Here is a 6,233-nt window from a genome sequence, read left to right as displayed (position 1 = left end):
CAGCTAGTGTGCAGTTAAAGTGTGAAAACCTAACCACTAGCTTTCGGTGCTTAAAATTATCGTGTACTCTTATTGAGCGTAAAACCGAGTTTCTGGCTGAAATTTTTGGGTTTGTTACTTTGAATATCGCGTTGGATCCTAATTCGTTTAGTGTGGGGCACTAACTGGCGGCGTAAACACTAAACGCAGTCTAGACTTCTGTCTTTTTCGCCACTTAAATTCCAAAACACCTGTTTCGTCACCATTTTTTTTTAACGTGTGCTTTTTACAAAACAACGCCAGTGGCGAAAATACCTTTTAACAAGATTGCGACTCCTACGATTTGAGACACGTGTGCTGTACAATCCGCTTCTCCAGATGCTTTATTTTTCTTAAATTCCGTTCTTTCGCCTGAGCATTCGAATAAAGTTCGCTTTCTTTTCAATCGTCACTTTCGACACCGCACATTTACGGTTAGGCGGGGAATTTGAGCTTGTTTTCTCCAAGGACACATTCTATGGCAACATCTGTTTTTCCAGCCACGAAGGCCACTTTGCGATTCATAAAAAACAAATACGCCGATAAAAAAAAAAAAAAACACAATGAAGAACACCATGCGCGGCTTCTACTTTTTGATCTGTTTGTAACGTACGCGGATTTCGCCTGTGTATGTGCGCGTGCCGGGTCATCTTCGTGCCGCGTTGTGCACGCGACGAACTGTGCGTGTGCGCGCGCGTCATCTTCGTGGTGCGTGCCACGCGCCCTGCATCAAGGAAGAAAAGAGACAAAGCCGGAAAACAAAAAAATGGAGTATGTTTGAGAGGGCAGACCAGCGTGCGGCCTACCCCATGATATACACACACATATATATATAATTAATTCTTAAGTAAAGAATTAGGCTTTTTAATCTTGTTGTTGGAGTCCGCGGGAAACAAAAATACGCAATGAGCTATTTTCACGTACAACATAACGAAGACAGTGCAGGGTGATAAGGGAGGGAAACTGAAGTAGAGAGGAGCGACCTCCTTTCCTCAATGTTTTTTTCTCGTGCCCGCCCTTTTACCCCTCGCACTGTCTTTCTTTGTAGTATCTGACTATAGGCGTTGCGAAGAAAGACAATAATATACAAAAAAAATTGCAGCTTTTTCTTTATTTGCGCTTGACAATTTGATTTTTTTCAATTGGCACCGCTGTGGGGAGAGAGGGCACGGAAGATTATTTTACCTGTATAAATGTCCCTTTTTTCTTTAATAAAAATGTAACGATTTACAACAAATTCGTTAAGTCAACAAGCAAGGCAATTTGTCTAGAAAATGCATAACTATTCCGTTAAAAAAATTACTCACAAATGTAAGGGATTGCAAATAATGCCATTGCTTGTAATGGATTACGTACCAGACTGATCACCGTGGTACGTCATGCAAGCAAAAAGGAGTGATCAAACTTTTTCACCCTAGGGCACACGTGCGTCGAAGCTGGCCTGAAAGAGCCTGTAACAAACTGCGCATTTTCTCAAACACGTCTTAATTGGCAAAGCCTGCCTGAGCTAGAGCTCTGTCCTTCACAAGTGCGCGTCAATTCACTTTAGAAATAAACAACACCTTGCTATTTTTTTTCTTTTTTGTAGAACTAAGAAGTTGTTGATGCTTCAACCGACATAGCAGCTGCTTAGTGGCTTTCTGACCGTCTGAGAGTGTGACCGAGATATCGTCATATTTCGCGTATACCTTTCGCGCCTAAGATCCCATATATTCCACTAAAGCCCCGTCAAAACGTGATGTTTTGTGGCTCCAAGAGGTAACATCGTAACGTCGCTTTACGGGACGCCATGACGTCAGGCGCCTGACGTCATGACCAATAAACTTTAATAGTCCCGTGACATTACGGGACACCGTGACGTCACAAGACAGCAGAGAACCCGCGACGTGGCGAAATCTTTCTTTCTTTCTCCTCTACATTCCTGTGGCATCCTGGTACAAAAACAGTTTGCATCTGTAGAGAGAAGTTGTTTACCGAAAATCTGCCATATGAAGTTTGTGTTGGACGAATGCCTGTCAATGTCAACAGCCGAAGCAAAATAAAATGCACATTAGGTGATCTCTTACATCATCATATACCGTGGCATGTTTTGTCGTCGTTACTATGCTCGTGCAAATGAGGTCTTGGTCGCTCTTGCCCCCGCCACTGATGACCTCTGTAGAAACAGTCCCTTTGGGGCCTTTCTTCGCTCATCGCCCTCGGAAACATTGGCGTGACACTGTTGTTGCGTGACGTGACGTGGTGGCGTGACGTGACGGGAACATTGTCGTAACGCTGTAGCCTCGGCGTTGCCGAACCTCTTGGCCTTGACATTTTCCCGGTGATGACGTTCGACACGCTTCGGCTTGCCACCGATAAAACGCGCCTCTCCGTGTCGACACGGAAAACGCAGAAGATAAAAAAAAAAGATTAAAGAAAGCGCGGGCGGAGTTTTAAGTAGTTTACTTAGTTTAATTACGCTGTTTCGCTCCCTTACAATCTTGGGAATGCGCGAGAAGGATAGTATAAAACATTCAAGGAGCATGGCAGAGAAATGGTAACCCAAAAGTGTTGTTACAAAACACGAGAATCTCAGCCTGTGCGAACGTCATGCCTTTCTTGCTGATCAGACATAGAAAAATTAAAATACAAAAAAGTACAAAAACGAAATCGTCCTTTCTTTTTGTTAAGAATATAATTTTTTTTATCTTACTTTCCCAGCCTAGTTTTTCAAGACCATCATCTCACCTTTGCAAGCCCTTCTATCACTGACTTATAGCTCAGCTTCCCTTTCCCAGAACTAACACATTTTAATACTTTCACCTTTTTCTTACCATTACCGATTGTAATTCCTTGCCCCACACATTGTTTGTGAAACATGAAAAAAAAAGTATGTGTGATCTGAAAATGTTTTTTTGTAAATTATGTTATATATTTTTGCTTCTGCTTTCTAGTGTTCTATGCGTCATGTTGAAGTTACACCTCCCAGTCTCATGTTACGGGCTCATTTCTGACGGGAGAAACTCCTGGAATTAAAGTGCACAACTTGGCTTCTCTAATTCCCCGTGACTTCCCGTTTTATAATATTAAAATAGCAAAGTTTTTAGTTTGTAGTCGTAACAATAATTGTCTTTGGATTTCATTGTTTCTGAGTACGTTTGGGTAATTTTTAAGCTGAAATGAACTAAAGGCACCAATGGCCTTTGTATAATCTTTGGCAGTTGAGCACTTACCATATAATATAGTAGAACTGAATGCAATGTTCTCACTGCAACGCCCAAATACTTGCTCAGGAAAAATGCCGTATGCTTCTGCCTGTAAGTTTTGCTATTTTATAACCCGAACGTCCATCCCCCCTTCTGAAAAACGGGTTTCACCAAAACCTTGTTGTGCCCACTTAATATATAATTGTGCGGTCCGCTCTCTGAACCTGAATTGATCAGCCTCCAAATTTGTATTCTGATCGCTATATATCCACAAGCGGCGGCCGGTTTCAAGATTTTAATCAACGGATTGAAAGACAAATATAACCCCCAAAGCGAATTTACATAGTTAAGGTCTATGCGTAAAGAAAAAAAGAGCATATAAGTCGCACAGTTGTACACAACGTGCCACGACACTTTTAAAGAAAAAATAAATAAAATGCGACCTTAATCACTGTACTTTAACAGCGGAAAATTTAGTAATCGTATTGTATGTATGTTTGGCAGTGGGAAGTTAAGCACGAGAGCTTGAGGTCGCTGCATTGAAGCGTTCTGCCGGAGTTCGAGCACTCGCGCAAGAAATTAACCTCTCAGAGCGAGTAGCGCGGGCAAGCTCGGGCTTGTAGCTTTGGCTGCAGTCTCAGCTTAAAAAAGCTGTACAAAAAAAAAAAAAAAATTGGGTTGTGTGTAGGTATATACAGCCTAGAACTTGGTCTGCCTCACAGGGGCGACGAGTCTCCCAGCTGTAGATGAGAAATTTAGCCAGTGCGGTACAGCCGCTAGCCTGGGGTCTTTAACGTGCATCACGCAGTAGTGATACACGACCGCACGCCGGTACGATGCTCATCCAGATCGAGACGGGCAGGGGTGGGGCTCGAACCCAGTATCCTGGGTTCTGCAGCGCGAGCTTTCGCTCCACGTGCTTCGAGCTGGTGTGCGCTAGACCACTCGGCCACCGATACCCTGAGTTTTTTTTTTTTTTGTATTTATTGCATGGAAAGGTGAGAGGACAAACGGCAAACATACAGTTCGACAAAGTTATTACTTATAAGAATAACAATACAAACAATTAAACGGTTCTTGATCACATCAAAATATTGTTATCTGTTTACGCTCGGGAAACGAAGAAAGGATTCAAGATAAATGACATAAATAAAAATCAGGAAGATGGAGACATCGATCAATGAGAGCATACCAGTCTGGGCGTTCCTTAAGATGATCTAACACATTTCTCACGTGAGATACAGTTTCTATGAAGTTTGATTTTGTAGTCCGGGGTGGATCGGCGTTTCTGTCGATCATTCTCGTCTTCCAGAGACTATGCAAACCCATGAGCGTGAACAAATCATAAGGAAAACTATCGTTGGGTTTTAAAGGTAAAAACCGGATTGTGTAGGCGTTGACGTCCAAATCTTTTTTCAGTGTTTTCTGTAGGGCGTCCCAGAAGAGGTAGGCATCAGTGCAGATAATAAAACAATGTTCTATAGTTTCTGGTTGGTTACAAAGACGGCAATTCACTGACCAGGGTACAAAAATTCCTCGTTCGCGAAGCCAGGGTTTCACAGGCAACGTTGAAGTGTGAAGTTTAAAAAAAAAGAACCGCGATAGGTGAGACGCGCAATTTTCGGACACGCGTAAGAACATCTTGTCCTGGTCCATGGTTGAATATACTTCGATACAAAGGTACAGGAAAAGTTATGTCAAGAAGATCGGCATATAATGCTTTGCGTGATATTGTAAATAAATATTCCAAAGAAAAACGGGCTCTTAGAAACTCTATTGCGCTTACTACTTCTCTGAGGAATTCCAAGGGACGTGATGTTCCCGCCGATACCGATGAAACCACCAAGTAAAGTAAAGCATCTGAGAGTTCTGCCTGTAGGTAAGTACGAAGGAAGTGATGTGATGTTGTTCTGAAGAATAGAAAACGAGTTATTATTTGTTTTAAAAAGATGTGTAATAGTCCGACACCACCGACATCAACAGGGCGAAAAAGATTGTCCCGTCGCATAGGTTCGCAGGTGGAGTTCCACACGAAAGTAGCAAAAACCCTGTGAAACTTTTGAATGTGGGTTCTGGCACAGCAAATAACCTGAAGAACATACCAAATTTTCGCTGCAAGAAAAATATTACACGCTTTCGCTCGCCCAAAAACGAACCACTGATTTGTTTTCATAATGTTAGCTTGACTTTTGATCTTTGCCACTCGTTCTGTCCAGTAGTGGTAATTGTTCCGAATACAATTGAGGGGCACTCCTAAGTACTGGGGAGCGACGCAAGTCCACGATATGCCAGCATATTCTGAGGGTGTTGTGGCCCATTGCCCGCACCAGAAGCCAACGCATTTCGTCTTATTAATAAGAGCACCGGTAGCATCACAGAAGTTTTGAGCTAAAGTGAAGACATTGTCTATGCTTCGCTTATCAGCGCAAAAAAGGCAATATCATCGGCGTATGCTAACACCTTAACCTCTGTGGAGTACAAATGATAACCTTCCATGGTAGGGTTTCTGAGCACGCTTAAGCACAAAGGTTCCAGATATAGAGAAAATAAAAGAGGGGATAAGGGGCATCCTTGTTTGACCGATGATTCTAGTCGAATTGGACTTGAAAGCGATCCATTGATTATAAGCCTCGTGGCACAGTTGCGGTAACACATCTCAATGCCCTTCAAGATTGTGGATCCTGGGTTTACATGACGAAGAATATTGAAGAGGAAAGCGTGGGACACCCAGTCGAATCCCTTCGCCAAGTCTACTTGCACCATGGCAACTTGTCCAGCATGCAAAACGCAGGTTTCTATTACTGCACGTGCCACGTGTATGGTGGTTTGTATGCATCGCCGCTTAATTCCGCAGGCCTGGTGATCCCCAACGAGACTGGACGTAACAAACTGAAGTCTTTTGGTCAGAATTTTTGCAAAAATCTTATAGTCTACATTGCATAAAGTAATTGGCCGGTAGCTTTCAGCGGGAATGAGCTTATCTGGATCTTTACTTTTTGGAATCAGGACCGTGTGGCTGTTATAAAATGT

The 6,233-nt window shown here is 42.7% G+C and overlaps 1 pseudogene; it reads right to left on the bottom strand.

Moving 5' to 3' along the window:
- Nucleotides 1–4,334: 4,334 nt before the first annotated feature.
- LOC121835507 lies at nt 4,335–4,998 on the bottom strand (annotated as a pseudogene).
- Between the last annotated feature and the right edge of the window lie 1,235 nt (nt 4,999–6,233).

Source organism: Ixodes scapularis, unplaced genomic scaffold (assembly GCF_016920785.2).
Source record: "Ixodes scapularis isolate PalLabHiFi unplaced genomic scaffold, ASM1692078v2 PGA_scaffold13__105_contigs__length_92229423, whole genome shotgun sequence".
Lineage (NCBI taxonomy): Eukaryota > Metazoa > Arthropoda > Arachnida > Ixodida > Ixodidae > Ixodes > Ixodes scapularis.
Note: the sequence above shows the minus strand (reverse complement) of the source record. Positions and strands in the feature narration are given on the sequence as shown.